The sequence below is a fragment of the Camponotus vicinus genome, unplaced genomic scaffold (assembly GCF_025532165.1).
Source record: "Camponotus vicinus isolate PSW18456_S1 unplaced genomic scaffold, iyCamVici1.0 SCAF_8, whole genome shotgun sequence".
In the NCBI taxonomy this organism is placed as follows: domain Eukaryota; kingdom Metazoa; phylum Arthropoda; class Insecta; order Hymenoptera; family Formicidae; genus Camponotus; species Camponotus vicinus.
Window position 1 is genome coordinate 12,335,214 of NW_028141980.1, and position 21,652 is coordinate 12,356,865.

General features: G+C 36.0%; 1 protein-coding gene and 1 long non-coding RNA gene across 10 annotated transcripts in view; one reads left to right on the plus strand and one right to left on the minus strand.

Moving 5' to 3' along the window:
* LOC145975871 (uncharacterized) overlaps positions 1–21,652 on the plus strand; it is a 322,438-nt gene that overhangs the window by 137,587 nt on the left and 163,199 nt on the right. The gene's annotated exons all lie outside the window — the stretch shown is intronic.
* LOC145975877 (uncharacterized) overlaps positions 1–21,652 on the minus strand; it is a 277,761-nt gene that overhangs the window by 28,517 nt on the left and 227,592 nt on the right.

Below are 21,652 nucleotides of genomic sequence, written 5' to 3' on the forward strand. Positions count from 1 at the left end.
CGATAATTGAAATGCACTTTTCCGTCAGGGACGATAGGGCGCTGTATTTAACCGCTGATTTTTTTTTCCGCCGGAATAACAATCCTCCCCGAACTATATCTCTCTGGCGATGATTCGGGAAGGACCACCGCGAATTCGAATCGACGGATCTTCCGCACGATCAATCTGGTTTTACTTTGTTCTACAATTCGTTTCGTGTGAAAATTGACTTTGCTCAACTATTTTCCGGTCAAAGATTTAAATTAAAATCACGCTTTTTCGGGTACACGTCAATTCGTTAAGATTTCTCTCAAGAATTCTTCTCAAGAATTTTCTCTCAATTTCTTTATATTTTTTAAGAATTGTTTTTTATTGAATTAAGAAAATATTTTTTTCTTTGATTATTTATAGTATATTGTGGATTAATTGTATATAACTATGAGACTTGGTTTTCCTAAAAAGATTACTGAATTTTTCGGTGAAAAATCATTAATATAATTAGTGAATCTTCTAACGGAAATTATAGTCAATCGCTCACACAATTATAAAATTAATCTATCATTATCATATTTTTATGTGTATATATATATTTATTTATTTATTTCTATCATGTATGTACAGAAACATATATCATATATGGAATTATTTAAAATAGTTATATAATACGTGTAAAAAAATAAAAATTTGAAAATATCTTGGAGCGCAAAACTTGATAGAATTGTTTGTTTATTCTTTATATGATATAAGACTTGGTATCTTGCCACCCGGTATATGGATCGATCGCACTACGCAGGTTTCTATATTATCTGCAGCATGTGCAAGAGACTTTCAGAGAATTCTCGCCAATGTTTCGAAGATGGCGATAGCATTCTATGTCTTCTCGTTAGTTTCAAATTTTCAATTTTTTCAATTTTTATTTTAATTTTTATTTTGAATTTATATTTTTTGTAGAAAATATAAAATTGAAATATTTTATTTTTATGTTTTGTCGTCAGTTTAAATTAATTATTTTAATTAATTGTAATTAATTTTATTAATCTAAATTAATGTTATATTAAAGAAATTTATACTAAAAAAATATTTATTCTCTATAATGTGGCTTCTCTATAATATAATTGCAACACTAATGTAATGATTTAAGGGGCGGCGTGTGGCTGAGGTAGCAGGCTCTTGCTTGCCATGTGAAGAGTCGCGGGTTCGAATCCTGCTAAGGCCAGAATTTGTTTCTGCGATATAAAATCGTCTTCAGGGGAAAGGGGATTGCGAATGGGAAGCGGATTGGGAATTGAGTGAAGCATTTGCGTACTTCACAATAGACAAAATTATTACTCTTCACATGATCTAGGTAGGTTACATAGCTGGTCCACAGCCCCGTCTTAAATAGAAATCCGAAAAATTTCCACATATTACTCTTCATAGTGCAAGGCACTACTAAAGTATTAAATCATCGGAACATGCGGAACTTCTTTTTTTACATATGGTCTCGCTTTATAAGTTACGAGTGAGATCATTTGGGCTATTGACACCTTAGTGATGCCATTCACCATGAGGAGTAATGTGGGTGGTGTGTGTGGAAATTTTTTTTTTAATTTTTCCGACATATTTATTAGATTAGAATTTCGGCATTTTTATTAGATAATTAATTAAATTAGATAACCAATTATATTAGATAATTAATTATAAATGTTTCTAATAAAATCTACATTATATTTTTTATTAATAATAAATTAAATAAAAATATGAATATTAAATCATGCTTCATACGATTTAAAATGTTTCTACTTAAAGATATTTGCCGATTGTTTGTTTGCAACTTGATTAACTTTTCGCTTGATTTCGCAAACCGATTTAAATTAAATTCCTAATAATAATCTCGCTCTTGTCAGGATCCCTCGTTGAATTTGGATGATGCATCATTAAAACAATCTGATTGCCGAGAAAGATAATGTTCATCGATCTGTCAGTTGCCGACATTTTTGTAATTGCTAGTCGCCTTCTTGAGAAATTTTCCTTGATGTAAGCCGAGGAAAGAAACGAGAGATCGAAAGATCAAGACCGCCCGGCGGCTTTGCGAAAGAGAAGAAAAAAGAGGAAAGAAAAAACGTACGGATATCGGCGGACCCGCTAATCCCCGGGATATAATCTGCCGCGAAAACGAATTAAAGACGATAATGCGCGAATAATGGCTTTTTGAGCATCAGCCTGATCTGTCTCTGACTTGCCGCCGAAGAGGCAATTTCGTGGTTTTCGCGATTTGCGATGCGCTCTATTTTTTTCCTTTGCACCTCTTATCGTAACATGCGGGGAGAAATGTGAGGATCGACGAAGATGAAGCGAAGACGGAAAACGTGAAAACGAAATTACCGGGAGACGGTAGAGAATTAGGGTTCCACAACCCGCGGTTCGTTCGAGGGACAAATATCGTTGGGATGAGACTAATCGCCTAGATGAGAGTTCGCCGCGTGAGTTCTCAGCATTCCGTCTGCACATCGTTCTCCTCCGAGATTTCGGTCGAACTCGAAATAGCGAATCGATGTGAAATGCCAGATGTACTGAGACAGACGGAGAGAGAGAAAAAGAAAGAGGAAAAGTCCTTTAGACAGTGCAAGAAGTAACGCAATAATATAAAAAAACAAAAGAAAAATATATATCTATATTTATTGTAGATTCCATTTTCTACCATTTTTTACTTACATTTACATTGGTATCAAAAAGGATAAAAAGAAAAAAAATTTGGACTCTCGTCTTATTTTAATAATAGATATGTGTATAGTGTGTTTATTATAGAGTTTGCGGAACTAAAAATTGCGAATGTAATGTCAGGTACCGTTATAATTATCAATTATGAGAATAATTTTTTATACTTGATTGGAAATAAAATTATGACTTCTTGTGAGAATGACATACGGTATTATTATATGTATGCATGCAGATGTAAATAATAAAGTAATATCAATCGAGCGTTATAAATTAATTACAGATTGACAGTGAATATAAAATACGGAAATTAGAAAGCGGATGCGAGTAATTAAGACGATGAAAGGAGAACATTTGCAATGCGTTAGAAACGAGGTTGACTGATAGTATTAAACAGGCATTAGTGCTAGTGAAAGATATTTATCTAGATGCCACATAAAGAACGCTATCTAGCAATTAAAGCAAGAAGTGGATTACTCTCTACTGCGTTTTTATAACAGTGACAGATCGTTCAAAAGGTAGACGCATTATGATAAATGCAGCGTGCTTTCTACCATACGTTATATTTAAATGTAATGGCGTACAGAGAATGAATTAAATATACGAATCGATCGTATTTCTGTCTTGATATTCGCATTCTAAAATTAATGCGATTTAACTGACATTCAATTATTGGAAACTCCTTTAATTTGACACATGACATTTTCAGACGTTTAAAGTTTACATTATCAAAATAGATGCACTTTTAACCTACGAGTTCGCGAGACGTCTATCAAATTTGTTATTAATGAAGACGTATTTGAATTTGTTTATCAACAGATCACGGGTCGATACCCGTTTTATCTTACCAATCTATTCTCCGCTTTTATTTTAGTGAGAGAAACTAAATAATTTCTCTGTCTCTTTCTCTTTTATCTTGATTTATATTTTTTAAATATTTTTTTCATAGATCTTTCTATTATTATTATTATTATTACGATAATAATATTCTTTATTTTTTTATTGATTTTATTATTTATTATTGTTATATTATAAAATTTCATAAGAAATTTACATGATAGTAAAGTAAATTCAAAATTTCTTAAAATTTTCTAACAGAAAAAGATGTGACTTTTATAAAGAATCGCAGACCAAGCATTAATGATTTCTCTTCATTCCGGAGAGCAATTGAGAGCACTGACGTATCTTCAACCGATGATAATGCATGCGAGTCTCGACACGGATATACACGAGGGAATGGAGCGAGACGGGTCGAGTACACAATGTGCGCGCACGATCGTGGGGTTTGTTCCGATTCTTCCTTTCGATTTTCGAGAAAATGGCATTCTCGAGGGATGCATCGAAAATGCAGTGGAGGAGAGAACCCGAGAGATTTCCACGCTCGCGCCTCTATTCATTCTCGATAGAGACGAACAGTGGAGGCATCGCGGTTTCCGTCAAAAATATCCAAACTATTCGAGATCATTAGGCGACTGGTCGTCAATACTATTCTTACGATCTGAGGCTCGTGCGAGCATGAACAATCAATGGAATTCGCAGACGCTTTTGAAAAAAGAGATCCATCGTTATCTAGTTTTATGCTAATCAGTTTTATCAGTATCGTGATGTCGGTTAGTTATAATAATGAAATAATCTCTGAGAAATTATCGAAAGAGACAGAAAAAGAGAGAGAAAGAATTTTTGAATAATATATTAATACATCTCAGAGAATAAGGATAATTTTTATTTGAAAAGAATCTAAATATTTCGATAATTTTCATTTAATAGATATCAAAACAAGATTCTGTTCGCTATGTGTTTTATATGATGCTTAACAATTTAATTAAAAGTATACATATTGCATTAAGTTCGTTCGAGCTATGACCATTGGATGTCTGATAATGCGAAATATTCTCGATACCACAGCGGTATAGAAAGGGAACATTTTGCGATATTCATTATCAGTGGCAGCTTGTCAGTGAAAACAACACAATTATGGTAGCAGTTGATCCGGCCAGGACGGCTCTCGCTATCCTGGCGGCTTTCCGTATGCGGGCCTTCTCCGGCCGACCGTACTCACCCTTCCGCGCCGGGCAAATTATATTCATATTTGGGGGATTACATTGGCGACTCCCTTCCTCCACCGCCGACAGGATCAGAAACCTTAAAGGGACGCCGTGCTAATTATTTCCCGACCCGATCTTCTATCCTGATTGAATTTCGCAATGGCGATGGTCTCAGAAACGTCGACGACAGAGAGGAGATATCGCTTTGTGCTACGTCGAATTCGGTCCATTACGCGCGAACGTATCAGTCAGCGTGCTAATTAGGCTAGTCATGCCAAGGAGAGTAACGAGTGATAATTAAGATAGAAATGTACCATTTTTGGCGGCATTGATTTACGATTATAATGCCAACTGACACTTGATGTTAATCGAATCGTAAGACGTCTTCTTTCGATTTTACAGGTCTTATTTCATATTTTATGTTATGAGTTGTATGCGAAAAAACTGAACGTTGTTAGAGCATTACGAATTTATTATTTAATTATTTTCAACATTTCTCTCTGAATTAAAATATGTATATTTTATATAACAGACAATTAAATATAATAGATTGTTTATTTTTTATGATTATCTTTCAGTTGTACCTGTAATGAAATTATAACAGAGAGCTTGGTGTAGTCGAAAATCAACGCACATGAGAGAAGTGAGTCGTTCACACGGCAATAAATGGCCTGCGATAGTTAAAACAGTGTTCTAATGTGCACACGAAAGGCGAAATCCAGTCCACTTCCTGCTATTAATTTAAACGAGATATTCAGTACGGCTTAACTGAAAATGTCAGACTGTGATCGTTAAGCGTAGTTACAATCTCGACCAAGAGCAGCTTGTTTCGCCGTTCATATAAACTGCATAACTGCACGGCTGTACAAGGCATACGTTTCGCCTCGAGCCGTTTCGTGAAACTCTCCGAGTAACTCCCGAAAACGTACAATGCAAATTATTCGAAAGTCGAGAAAGAAACATCAAAACTCGCATTAATTGTTCCAATCGATATTTTCGTAAGATCTCGAATCACATATAAATGTACCGATGTTTTCTTAAAGACGCTTAAAGTGAAAAACGGCACGACTTTCCGCCAAACCAGTTTCTGATAAGACTACTTTCTCTGGATGCTTATCGCAGGACAGTTTCTTTCACGAACTTATTATAGTAATTGCATAGATATTGTATAAAGATATGTGATAAATATCGCGAATGAGAAATATTTAAATATTTTGCATTTTACTCGAATTTAATTTAGTTCGAATTTTAATTTACAAAATTTAATTTACAGAAATGATAGTTTAATTCACACATGCATATGAAATTTAATATATTATTTTAAAAACTTGAGGAAATAATTCTAAACTGAAAAAGTTAAAAGTTAGAGAGAGAGAAATTGTATCTTTTCAACCGATATTACGGTCATTGGACCGAAAATGCACTTTTGATTTGCGCGCCGGACTACAGCCATCCGTTACTACTCGCCGTCCCGACGGATGTTGAGAAGTGTTTTAAACTTTCGCAATACTCGCCGTTGAAACGAACCACTTCGTCGCGTCGAGAAACTTTCCGTCTCCTCGGAAAGCACCCCCGGAGATGTCAACCGCAACCCTAACCGTCCCGGCGATCATTTACTGTCCGCATGCGAGCGCTCGATCGCGAGAACACTCCTGATAGTCACATTTATATTCGGCGCGTGTCCATGCACGTCGCGAGATTCTGCCGAGCATATTGCCATTTTTCGGTGTGGGTCTTGTTATAGGAGGGTCTCTCTCGCGAGGATCCTATTTGCTCAATGCATGCGATATGCAAGAGAGACGCGCGGTCTCAGGACCTTCGCCCTCGAAACAACGCGAAGCATGTAAAACTGCGGAAAAGGGAAACGTTGATATTGTCGCGTATTCCGATATGCTCGTCGTTGGCTTGCACGTAAGGAGAATTTATCGAATGAAGGTAGAGAGAGAAGTCGGTGTCTCAAATCGAACGCTTTGTTTGTGGAAAGGAACCAAGCAAATTTTATCGTACTCGTACGCATAAGAATGCTCCGTGTTTTTCTCATTTCTTTCTTTTATATAGCGGGGAATATTATCGAGAGCTGAAGATTGCCATAAATCATGAGGTATACTCGACAGAAGGCGCATATTTGTATTTGTGGCAAGCTTCCACAATGGTTGGACAAAATGGCTTTTCTAGATTCATAGAATTTATCATATATTACATACGATCTTGCTTATGTGCGTACAAGACCTTTTATCAATTCTGATGTATTTGAAGTATAGGAAATTGTTTATAGGAATATTGTGATGCGGAATTTAAATAATTCTTTGTTTAATGTGATAGAGAAATTATGTGATGAACCGAATAATTTATGTAATGAGTAATTAATATTTGAATTATATGAATATCACAAATAGAAAAAGTAGAGAACAGTAGATATAAAATTTTAGTACTTTCTTCAAAATTGAAATCGCACGATCAATTTCCTTAGATTTTTAAAATCCTCGATTATATAATATATTATAAATCTTGATAATTAAAATCTTAACTCATAATTAATTTTGTAGTCTCCAAACAAGAGAAACTTAAATATAAGCTTAATTAATATTAGAGAGGCAAAGGTGGAAAACTGCGAATCATTTTTGTTACAATGTTAAGCGACTCAATCGCTAACCATCAATCACTAACCCAGATTCTGTTGCTTTGCCACAGCTAACTAAATTCCTAATTAAAACATTCGTAATTAAAGTCAATGTTCAGCCGCGCAAATCTCGTCGGCAGTCAGCTGAAATATTAAACGCGCGCGAGAAAGCGTCATTCGCCGGCGAGAATATGAAACGGACGGAATGGAATGAATATGTAATCGGTTAGACGACGTCGCCTCTTGTAAAGAAGAAAAAGACGCGATGGTGGAAATGCTTGAATTTCCGGAACAGATATAGCACATATTACATTTCCGACAATTTTTATATAAAAGATTTTTTTACTAAATATCTTTAATTGCATTATTAATTGTTTAGAATACTTTCATACTTTTAGGAGCGCATCTAATTTTTTCGAATATTACGCTCTAGATAAGTATTCTAAAAAAAATTTAATTGTTTTATTTTAATCATATTTTATACGCGAAACTTATATTATTTGCTAATTATTTTCATTTATTTGTAAGAGCCATTAAATATTGTATTTTACAGAATATTGTATTTTACGCATATCATGAATAAACTCTCTTTGAAATTTGTTTACATGTGAGAGAAAACGTAACAAACACATCTGCATATCTGTATCTATAATATATATTCTGAGCGAGAAGAAACAATCTTCGATCTCTTGCTGATTAATTAACTTTAATCTTAGCTTAACTCACTCTTTCTGTTCCTTTAGAAAAAGACAAAGAATAAGTTAAGCTAAGATTAAAGTTAAGCGACGTTGGTAGAAACGGCCATAAGAGGTATAATACTATCGGTGCATCATAAAAGTGGAAGTGTCTATTATTCGCGAGATATCTCTTGTCGTTAGATGTTTTTGTTGCTGATATTTTCCATGGAATTTGCACATGGAAAACATGCAGCTATCGAGCGTGCCACACATTTCTGTTTTTTCTTTGGATATTTTATTCGGTTCAAAGGCTCTCCACTGTGCTTTTGTAACACGAACGACATCGGGTCACGAACAGATTTACATTCAACGATTTTGCATGCGACGCATACACACAATGAGGGATTCCATTTTAAAATTTCTTCATTTTTTATATGAAAAATAATCATACTAGAAATATATTAAATATTTTTAAAATGTATAAAAAATATATGTGAAATTATTTTTAATGAAAATATTCAGCTTAAAGTTTAGAGATACGCTGTAAGTGGCACATTAGAAGATTTCCACCTGTATTTCTTATAACTTATAATTGCTTACTAATTTTATTTATATATCTTTAAACATATGAATATCAATACAATCATTTTGCAATAGTTTAAAATTTTTTAGAATCTTCTCAAAGAACTATTTCACTTTGAAATTATCTCAGCTGTGTCTGATAGCTTACTATTATCCTCAAAACGAGTATATACTATACTGAAAATACGACATTCAAGTGAATTTCCTTGAAACCGTGTCTAATTTACATTCGCGTATCGTATCCCGAGTCCCAATGCGGTGAATGTCTGTCGGTTTGCCACCATTATCCTCTAATTATTCGTACATACGGAGACGTCTATGAAGTCAACGTCTTTCCTTGCAAAATTTGAGCACGTATATATTTGATAATATAGAATTTGACAATATTATGAGCGAAAGAATATTAGCTTTCGGTTTGCATAATGAAGAAACGAGCAATATAATATTCATTATACTTAAAAATTTCTGATTAAAATAAAATTTTTTTTTATTTTTGTTATTAATGAGACTCGATAGATGTTATTAATGAGACTCCTTTTTTCAATCTGCAATTTTTAAACTGTTTTAATCTTATACAAATTATATCAGAAATCATATACTTTTTTAAATTATTTTAATTAATTTGAAATTAATTTTTTCTCATATACAATTTTCACAAATACATTTGAATCTGTTTTGATTTGTCATTTTTTCATACATTTTTTAATTTTAAAAAGTAAATAATATTCTCGAAATGCTTCTTAGAAATTAAAATTTCATTATCACCGAAGTCAATTTCAAAAATTCATTTGTTAATAAGATATTTTATTATTGTAATTATGATTTAATCAATTTATATGCCGAGTAATTTTGCATAGATCTTTTATCGATTCGTTTTCTTGGAGAATATCAACTTGAGATTTTTCGGCAGATTTCCTCTTTTGCGATTTGATACATCCTGTATATTAGAAACGGCTCGCGGCGATCCTAAAGAGAGTGAGAGTGAGACGATATCGAGGGGTCGACAACGGGCTCGTTTAAGCGTGCTAAACCGTTGAGGTTAAACCGCAGTCAGTCGTCATGGAGGAGGCTCGTAGGAGAGCGAAGGGTGGTTCCGATAGACAATGGGGGTGGTATCGTGGAATCGCGTCCTGGCACGCATTGTGCGTACCCTCTAACGACGAGCGATTACCGGCCCCGTGCGCCCCGTTTCCTGGGGTTGGAATGATCCTACGATCTCACGAATCAGCCGACTATCTGTGCGCGTGTAGGAATTTTTGTACGGAGCAATTTGAAAAATTTGAAATTCTCACCTTTGTCGAGAAATATCTGCGAACCATTTAACACTCTCGATAGAAAATTAATGACGCTCTGCAGAAATGAATGCTCCTTCTCCTCCCAATCGCCTCCTCCTAAATATTTTGTTTCATATTAATTATTTTTATAATTATTATTTTTATTTATAATTATTATTTACTTATTATTTTTATTGTAAACTTAGATTACTTGATTTTATAGCAAGAAAAATTATTGACTATTCGAAAAGTTTTCTATGTCATAATTATATCAATAATAACATATCACAATTGATAAGTGCAATGCTTGCAGCATATTTCCGTAGGGAATTTTTTTAATTAATAGACATTCATTATCACCTGACAACTTGTCGTCGAGTCTCGTTTTCACGCTTTACGTCGGGAAGTCTATTAATAAATTCCCGGCCGCTTGACAACCAGTTAACAGTAGATTATCATAACTTTCGTCGTGATGTTCCCTGAGCGCATTTTTTCGATACAACATCGAAAAAGTAATTTGTTGCGAGAAGCCGCTCGAAAAAGAAAAAATCCGACAGACCGATGAAAATTAATACGTGTCATATGCTGCTTTAAAAGATTCGCTTTGGGTCGAAAGCATAAACGTTTCACGAATATGTATTATCGCGGACAACACCCTCGCTGTCCAAGAATGGACATACGCCGGTCACGGGTCGAACATGGCCGATCTAAAAATCCTGATTCATGGCGTGCTGCGGAAGGAACCGATGCCGGGATTTATGGCCCTCTTTTGGGTATAAGCTATGTCCTCGATTTCATACCGGCCGGTGGATCGCGTGAATATCTCACATGCATGCGAATCGAGCGCGATCAAAGCATTCTGGAAAAATCAGGATCTTTGCGAATATGTCGTGAATATACTCTGTGTTCTAATTAGAACTCGTATAATTTTATAATGAAAATTGCTTGTTCCTTTTCACGCAAACTTGATAAGATTTGTCGCGTTTTTTATTTTTGTGATTAATTTTCTTCAAATTAATAGGTAAATGAGATTGCTTTCAGATCTACTTATAACATTAAAACTCAATTCTCTCTCGCGCAAGAGTTATATAATATTTTTAAATTTTAAATAATATTATTTTAAATATTTTTTCAAATAAAAATGTACAAAATAATTATTTCTTAAACAATCAATTTTATAGTATATTAGTTCTGTCAATCATATTTATTATTCGCATTTGTATATTCAAAAAGTTTCTAACACGTTGACGAACGCTCTTTTCTCTTTCTCTTTTCAAATTCTCGTTAAACAAAGATGGGCTCTAAATTCGTCGAGAAATCAATCACAGTCGCCGCGGTCGAAATTGGACACCTTGTATATCTCGGCAAAATTCGCCAGCGCACGAACATCCCGAGCACGGTCGATTCAGGGCAACGGTCCGGCGCTTTTGCGACGTCGATCCGCGGTGATCCTCTTCGTACACTCGACTTGTGCAATCACTCACGTTGATTTTTCTCTTCGCGTGCTCTCGCTGCAGTTAGCAGATCCCACCGAGCTATTGGAACACGTAGAAATATCGCGTCGACGAAATACGAGAAACTTATTTCCGAATGTGATATCGTGCTCGATTTTATGCACTCCATTTTCACCTCATTGTAATTGTAACTGTAAAAGATTGGATTTGTTATATAAGATAGTACGATACATTTATTTCTTTTAATTACATTTTTTCAAATTGAATTAGTTTAATCTCTTTTTCATTCTTTTTTGTATGTATAAATTAATTATATATAACAACATTTCCTACTACATAAATGACTAACACATTTAAATTTTATTGACATTTGCAAAGAAAAAACCAATTAATATAAATGAATTACGAAAAAAATGTGAAAAATTGTGGCATTTGAAAAATCAGCGAATAAGCTATACTTTGATACGCCAAATTATATTTTCTTATTTTTTCTTTACAATTCAAAAATCAATGTATAACTTGCACAATATCCATAGTCTAGCATTGTTTTGATACAAACGCATTTTACGATGCGTCGTTAGCGCTGAAGCCAGATCTGGACTTTAATCCCATAATTTTTTAACTGTCCCCACGAATTGTGTCCTCGAGGGGCATAACTCCGGTTCCTGAATCGGATAGATAGCAGTGGTCACGACTTAGAACTGCCATGATCTGACGAGCCAGGATTACATTTGATCCTTTTGGGTTTGCGCTCCCCTCGCGCGACACCTTTTACTTAACGTGGAAGTCGCTGTATAAAACAACACGTGACAGTCGGTCGTAGTTCGGGAACTTCCGTGTCATTGGGTATTCCGTTCAGCTCGACCCGTGCGTTTGTTAACGCGCGCGTTATCGCCATGATTTATAGACCGTATAAATATACCGCGCGCGCAACGGTGGCATAACGTATGCCACTGATATCTGCTTCCACTTTGTTACTTCTACCTTCCAACGAAATGAGCGGATCGCGTAAATTTTCCACGAGAGATGAAATATAAACACTCCGATCTTCGCTCAGTTAATTACTGGCTGACGTTAAGATGCGCGTGAGCTCCGGTGAATAACAAATTTATGGCTCTACGCGAGGATGAGATCACTCCAATTACTTTATTCGCTCGGGAAATTTGACGTTTAATCACCACCGGCATGAAGAAAGAAGATGTGAAATTGAGACGTAAAATGAAACGGATCGTCGAGCAGATTTCTTAGACACACAACATCAGTCATAAGTTTATTGACATGATTTAACAGAAGTTTTATCGGATTGATCATTCATCGGATTAATAAATCAAAAAGAGAGATTTTTAAGCATTAATTAAAAGCATAAATACAACCAAATATTATAGGAATAAAATTATAGAAAAATCCATAAAAATATATATTGTTTATACAATGAATTAAACGTAAATCATGTACACTATATATGGATTATAAAAATCTTTTATATATAGTAAAATAAACAACGTAGAATTTAATATTTAAAACTTTTTAAATAATTATAAGCCTTTACGATGATTAGAAGATTATTATAAAATTGTATATTAAAATAATTACTTTTAAACAATTTTTGCGTAACGTAAACTTGCAGTGCAACAAAGGGGATGTAATGTAGTTAATTTGAAGAAGACAACGTAAAAGAGCGAAAATTGTTGCCTCGAACACCGAATTACCGAGGATCGAAAATTAGAAAATGTTTCGGACTCGAGAAGAGGCTCGAGGTCGTTTTACATGAGATTGCGAAAGCGATGAGGAGGGTTGCCAATGGCTCGACCGCAAACACCTCACGTACCGTCATGTAGATTAAAGCCCACCCACTCCCTCCCCCTTATAAGCTTTCGTGTGTGTGCTGAAAACACACGGGAAATCTTGCGAGTTCACGAGAGGGGCAAATCGCGATCAGGGTCAGGAGCGAGAGTGGGTGATGGTGATGGTGATGGTAGTAGTAATGGCAAGAGGAAAAATCAACTCACGAACTTACCCGGGATCAGACACGCGTCCTACAGCATCAGTAAGCCTTGGGTCGACACTGTCGTCGGGAATAAGACGGTATTCCGTCACGAGATCTCCGTCCAACTTTGCCGACTACGTCGTATTAAAAGCTCGTACGAATCGCACGTGATCGACGTCGTCGATTTCCGCGCAGCACGTGGAATCCGCCATTATGTATATTTCGACACATTTGTCGCAGGAGATTCTCTGCCCTTTCACGATGTAATTTTATATTACGGTATCAGAGAGAGTATTTTTGCTTAAAAAATAAAAAAAAGAATAGTACTAGATATTCGAAAATATTCACATTTTTTCGCTTAAGATGCTTCCAGCGAATTTTTTTGTACACTAAATTATAATTATCACAGCAAAGTTATATCAATTATAAAAAAACTATAATCCAGCAAAGATTTATTTCTACTTGCTGTTGAAATTAATTCTATTACTTGATATACATTATTTGTATAATTAAAATGTGAAATTGATTTTGTCATATTCTGTCTTATAATAATACGATCATGCAAATATAACATAGATTATTGTTAAATGAAGTTAAATCTGATACAAACAGACCTGCTAAGAGAAGATTAACGAATAAGTTTTTATTTTATATCATAGCTGACAGCAGTTTTAAATATACATGAAATTAATCTAAGTTTATTACTATATTTTGGAGTTTTAATTTAGGTTTTCAAGATTTAATTCTTATGATTAATTAATTTTTAATTTTATCAAATTCTTGACATCTTAGAAGAATTATTATAGTTTGCTTTTAAAATAAAGAATTTAAGGAGATAAGTCGCACAATAAAAAATCCCTGTGTGCGTTCTTCGTTAAACCGTGATAAATATTAAGTTTGTCTCATCATAATTTTATCGCGGACTCTACCAGCGTAAAAGACTACCGGTATCCTACGAGAAATACAATTTCACAGCCGTTAAACGCAGCTCGCTCAAGAATGTCGGTGTCAGGCTTTTCCCTCGAAAACATGCCTCTCACGAGAAGACGAACCTTAATTTTGTGTTGAACGCAAAACACGCGTGTGTCCGTCTCTTAATCTAATAGCGTAAATTCCAGGGACTTTTACTGTCGTGATTCATCGCAGGCAGCCGCCGTTGTCTCGTGCTGTTTTTGATGCGTCACTAAATAGGCATGTCTAAGACCAGTGCAATCATCAAGTTACGATGGTGATTTTTTAGGCGAGAACAGCTTTTGCAATTTATTCACGATTGTTTTACATCGTGCATTTTTTGGAAAATTATATTAATTGTCATATATTTTATTTTCTTAACATTTCTATAAATGTGGCGAACAGCGGAAAATTATTAAGTTGTGGCTAATTTCAATTTTATTTTATATACGAATGATTATTTTATTTGTTGAAAAATCAACAGATGTGTAGCAACGAGTCAGATATGATTGAAAATTATAATTTAATAAGATTGATGATATTGAATCAGACTGAAAATTGTAATAAAATAGTGAGAGATAAGCCCCAGAGTTCCTGTACGCGCGCGCAAATAAATCGAACTCGCCATTAATTGCAACTGCAACGAAATTGATTCCGCCGGTTCATTCCATTTATTCGGCGTTATATAAAATATAGTAATTATGAGCACTGTATGACATCGACGTTTTAATTATCAAATTTTACATTGCGTCCCGCCGATATTTCGGGAGATATTTGAATCAGGCCTGTCACTTTCAATAAAAGCGCGCCAACGAATAAATAGTGAATTACGCGCTCGTCTCAGTCCCGATATGTAAAATGTTCGCGACGGATTATCCGTAATCTGCTTACGATAATACGCGATCGGGGCTTCTGGGACAATCTGTAAAGATTAATGGTACGAAACGTCGCGTCCGCGTGATCGATTCACTCATCGTGATGAGTGTTTGCGTTAGGGCGGCCAGTTTTAACGCAGCGCGACGTCGCGACGCTGACGGCCGTAAACATATGAGGGTTGCACGGCAGTAATTTTGAGCCGTAAAAGTGGAGGCTCAGGCCTACAAAAGGGAGTGACTCGGACTCGCGTCGACGTTAACTCGAATCGTTACCGTTTTACTGATCCCAAACAGTCACCGACGAATATTTAACAGCAGCGAAAATCGACCGGACGAGCCGCGTTGTTTAATCGATGATTCCCTGCAATTCCTGCACGTTTCTGTATATTACATCGCAGAGACAATTTATGCATCTTTTTTTTATGTTTAAGTGCACACTGCAATGTCAGATAGCGCTTCCTGGGACTGATACTTCTTTAATTTACAGATCGCGATTATAGCCTTGATGAGACATTGTATTACGATGTCTTTAAAATTTAATTAAACTCTCCTAGAACGTGTTATATCAGATGAGGAAAATTTGCTATCGTGCATTACATTGCCAGTATGTGAAAGATAATATTGTCACAACGTTGACAGATGCGTAAAACACTTTGCAGAACCCGATCGATGCTCACGTATATGTGGAAGAATTTATAATATCGAATTTCTTATTTTTATTTTGATAGAATATACGATATGAGTTGGAAATTTATAAATTATGCATTATTATTCTGCAGAATATTAAATTATTTTATTCATTAAAATTCCTTACTAATATTATTCTTTTACACGTTACATGTTTTTAACAAAATATTACAGCAATACGAAACAAAGCAAATAAATTTTTCATATTGTTTTAATGGAACGTAATTAAATTTAATTATTTTAAAGCAGGATTAAAATGCGCTTTACATATTTATATTTAACAGGAGAATATAAAAAAGTTAATATTGATGATTAATCGAAAGAGTATCACAATTTAACAATGCACGACTAATGGAAGTTTCAATGGCGCGAATGAAAATCATCGTTTAATATTCATATTGTAAAAAGGGGCGTGTAATATTTAAAAATAATTCGCGATCGCGCGAGAGATGGCGGCGTGCGGACCTTAAGCGGTTAAGAGCCTGATACATTTAATTAAGTACCATAAATGAACAGCCATCGCGGCGTACTCGGAAAACTGTAACATTTCCGCGGCACGCCATGGAATTACAACGCGAGAGATCGCTGCTTCGTGCGTGTATCGCGCGAATTAATTTCCCGTCTCGTCGTAAAGCTTCCTATTATTTTAATAGCCACCCTCCGTAGGAACGACGATAAAACTTTCGCTATGCGGGATTACGCGATGCGCGCACGTGTCTCACTCGGGGAGAGGAAACGCGAGTTGCACCGTACGGAAGTCGCGTTAACGCTCGTAAAGAGAATCTCTCCCTCTCGCCCCCTCGATAGGAGCGGTGAGTCGACATGGAGGGATGATAAAGGGCGGCGAGAGATGCGCGCAATAGTACGCGGGGTGCGTGAAGGACGAAGCGAGGTGTAGACGAACCGGAGAAATGGTCCCGGCTTAATCCTCGCACGCACTTACGCGGCAACTCGGAGGACGTCGAGTCCGTCGCGCGAGCTCGGGCTCGTTTCGTCCCGGGTATAATGCCCGCGAAATAGCCCCTTTAGTATGATATACGTATCACTTACGCGGCGCGATAATGAAAAGATTTGCCGGCTCTTTATGACTTCCGCGCAACCAGCTAACAGGATCATTCGTTTCCCTCCCGGAGCCCTCCTTTCCTTCGGCGCATATTTTTCCTTCTCCGGATTTTCCGGATTTTCTATCTTCCCGCATTCGATTCGATGTAGCCTGCATATCGTTATTAATGCTTTATATTTTGCGGCGGGGCTCTCTTTATGAAGAAATAAGAGCAATTTCCAATCGGAAAATTAATAATTGCATTTGTCTCAACGAATCTAACAATAAATTTAATTAGCCTTTGAACTCGTGAAAATACAGAGATTTATTTCCTTAATCGAGAATTTCAAATAACTCTCCACATATTTCTTTTCTAGATATCAGAATAAAAAAATAAGATGGTGAAAGTTTTGCGAGCGCAACTTTCTAAACGATACTAAGTTACTGAGTGCTTTAATAAATTATGTTACCACGGCACGGCACGAGATCCTCGATCGTGTAACCAGTAAGCGGATCGTTTTGCGAAAGCGCCACAGAAGTGGCTGATATACGCTCGCGTCGTTCTACCAAGCGGATCGTTTCCACACACCCGGGGCGACTTTGTAGCATCGCTGGGGCGTTTAACAAGTCCAGAACGACGAATTGTGGGCGGTTGCGAGTGAGTTAGGGCGACGTTTTAGGGAATCGAGTCGAGTAAGCGTATCGCGTATCAGCCGGCAGTTTTACGCGAATGAGCGATGCTGGGAAAACATCATGCTTTGTGTGCGTGTGTGCTTATTACTCTATTTTCCCGCACGCGCTAAATCTTACTTAAAATCCGCGCGAGAAGAGCCACATTTTTTATTCTTAGTCTTCTTCATCTTTCTCACTGTAATTTATGAAATCAATTCTTTGGCGTAAAAATACAATTAGTTTTATCATTATTTATTATTAACATTAAACAGAGTTTAATATATTTTGTTGTTTAAAAATAAAATGTAATATTTTATTTCAATTGTTCAGTGACTAAAATATTCCTTTTATAACAGTAATAGCACCTCCTGTAATGGATAGTGGTGTTTCCATACGTTTATTGACCACAAATCATTTTTTATGTACCATGCATAGTATCCTGAAAGGACTTAACTCTAGTGCACAAAGTATATATCCTGCTCTATGCTACTGTATTTCTCACTGGCCCTCCTATAAAATTCTCTCACTCGCTCTTTTTCGCTCTGAAATTTACTCGCTTGCTCGCTCACTCACTCTGTATATGGGTACGCATGTGCCTGTCTCTCAGCTTAGCGAAGCTCCTCTCGGGGCTTAGACTCTATTTCCATGACACCCCTCCTTGTCTCGTAACTGCGCATCCTGGTAACGAGCCCGCCGTACTGTCGAGGAGGAAAAAGATTGGATTCCCGAGAATCTCGAGAGAAGAATTTTTTAATACGCGTACATAAACGTTTCGCATCGAGCTGCGCGACGTTCCGACGACGTAAAAATGTTCTTTATGCGAGAGGCTTTTCGGTCACGAAATGTCGAACGAAATGCGAGCGCGTTTTGAAACCAAGAAAAACGTTAATTCCGTCGACGTATCACTCGCATACTTTCTCGTTCTCTCTGGAATACGAGTTTCCCGACGTACTATAATTAACACGAATACCACAGGGCAATTTTATCGATCGTAGTACAAAATATGCGTAATGTAGCCTATCATGAAACAATTTATTTAATATTGTATCATATCTGTCTGCAACAGCTTTATTTTTATTATATCATACATCGACTTGCTTATTTCATACATCTAATTAATAATAGGAAAAGTTTATAATGAGATAATATATTTTTTGTATCGAATATATTTTTTATATCTGTAATTTTGAAGATATTAATAGATTAAAGACAATTGAAAAGTTGCTTCGGCACGATCGAAATCATTATTTATCTGTGGCACTAATCGACAGCTTCGTTCGACACATTGCTAGGCAAAATAATGCAACAATCTCGGATCAACCCGCGAAAAACAGAAATGGCAGAACGTAAGAATGCAGACGGATCTAAAAGGGTCGCGATCCCTTTCGACTGCCGACTGTGCATGTCTGAATTGTCGACAGAGAGGGGGAGAGGGAGAAGGAATTTTTCCAGATACTTTCGCGGGATGAAGGCACCTCCCGTTTTGATCGAGGAAACCTTACGATACTTACCATCGCAGAAGATAGAGAAACGATCGTTAAAAGCCGCCGTCATCCTCGCATTCGTCAGTGTTTTCGTTCAGGGAGGATTTCCCAGTATGCTGGAAAGACTGGGATAAGTTGGAGCGAAATTGATGATTGATTCGAGGTTACATCAGAATGAGAGATTTAAAAAGAGATAATCTAATTGTTTTTCAATTGATGTCTAGAGAAGGCTAGTGTTGAAAAACTTAAGAAAAGAAGGTAGAGAGAACTTAAGATTCGCTTAAAACATTTGATTCAGTTAAGATTATTTTTCTTATTTATTACTAATTTATATAGCGACAACTTTGATTAAATTAGATTTAATCAATCATTCTTCAAATCACCTAGGATCGATCACTTAGGATCTTTGTACTTTAGGCAATCGGCAGCTTACTCTTAATACTTTTTTTAATCTCGCCTAAAGTTCATTTCGACATAATTTCGTTTGATCATAGTCGCTGGGTAAGATTAGAGACGAGAATGAAAGGAGCCGGTTAAATTGTCTTAATCGTGAGCTTGCGGACGATTAATTGCTGAAATAATTGCAGATAGCGGAACATTTAGATCTGCGTCCCGGAACATTGTTTGACGTGGGTATACTTGGTCGGAATCTGTGTTTCCGGACATACTATATGGAACATAATATATGGAGATAGTTACAATCCTGATCAGACATATTATGTTCCGTGTAAATGCACTGCTGTGGGAATCTATCATGTAATGTCATATGTGAGCACACATGAGAAACGCGTTTTGGGAAGAACGAATTCGATTTGTCATAATTAACAGATGACACCCAACCATCGCAATGCAATATCATGCGATGAAATTGTACGTAAATATTTTATGTAAACATCCGCGTATTTTTTACGTTGGTAAAAAAGTAGTTGAATTCAGTAAACTCATTAATTTTTTTTTTAATTTACGAGATAAGAAGGAGAATCACCAAACATTATACTATACATATAATGCATGAAAGTTTAATTTCAATTTCTCGAATTGATACGAGAGTTAACAGGGAAATTTTATTCTCTCTTGAATATAAGGCAAGCTTTATTTTAACAGTATTTTCATTTCAAATTCTCCGCGTCAACCGAGATTTTATTTTCGCTCTTTTCTACGACGCGAGACATGGCCGATTTATTCCTTCGTCGTTGGAATCACACAGCACGTTGAAATCACACAGTCATATGATAAATAAAATAAAATCGTAGGGAAAAGGGTACACGAAAAACGACAAGTCTGCTACGAAGCGAGTCTGCTCGTCGCGATCTACGCGTGGCACACACGCGCAAATGCCGGTGGTTTCGCGCCTGTCACATAGACGGTTTAAATTGAGCGTAGAAAAACGCGACCCCGCAACTTGGTCCTGCATGCCGGAATTTTTCTTTCGCGATGCCTATTTTTCGTCGAAATGATTCATTATCGTCGCCACTCGAAATAAACTTGCGTGCTTTCTTCAGAGTTCTTGCGTTCTCGACTACATACTATCTATAATAAAATATATAAATGGAATTATATGCAAAATACGCATAAATTATTTACAACATTGATTACAACATAAGACGATTGAAACAGTATGCGTTAAATGGTCCAAAATTAGACAGCGCTATTTTTTCTTTCTCTTGCTCTTTCTCTCTCTCTTTCACTTTAAGATTATACAAAATATAATTAAAAAAAAGAACTTATATTTTAATAAGGATTAATTATAAATTAATGCAATTATGATTTTTTAAATACATACATGCATGCAATATAAAATACGATCGAGAAATTCTTTACCAATTATTTATAATAATCTCAGTTTAGATTTCTTTTATCCAATATGATTATATGTAATAATACAAAGAACACGCTTTAATGATATTCTATGCAAACGAGAATTATCCGAGATCTTTCCGTGGGCAGTAAATGACTAGCGGAAATGAGCCGCACCTTTGGCACTTATTAGAGAAGGAAGCAGGTCTCATTAATTGCACTCTCGACTTTAAATATTTTGACATGCTCGAAATTTAGCCGCGCGTGCCATCAGACGCCGCGTCAACGGGTTGCGCAAATATTTACGACCGTCTCTCCCTCGGTGTGCAAATCTTCTCGGATTTGGATGCTGCTGCTGTTACACAGTGTTTCGAAGATTTTCATTTTTTTGTATGAAAATAAAATTAAACGAAACCTCGTGACGAGAGAAGAATGGCCCGTATGAAAAATCACCGTTCGCCTCTGCTCGCAAAGAAAGGATATTACGAATGTTACGCTCCTCTTGCTAGAATCGTAAATCTTTCCGCGCCACCGCTGAGTTTTGCGAGGTTTTACGAGATACCAAGTTGGCTGCTTGCTTAAGACCGACAATTCTTCCTTGACCGATGAGCACTTGATTCCTTATACATTATTGGACATGATTTTTATTTTAGCATGAAAAGTTGACGTGTCAAAAAATAATTGATATACTTTACAAAAACATATAATTTGTAGATATGCGATTTATTTATTTTACATTATTACTTCGTTACTTTATAATTCGTTATAACATTTTATCGATACAACCGTCACCTGTATACTATCTATTGTCGTTTATATATCACAATAG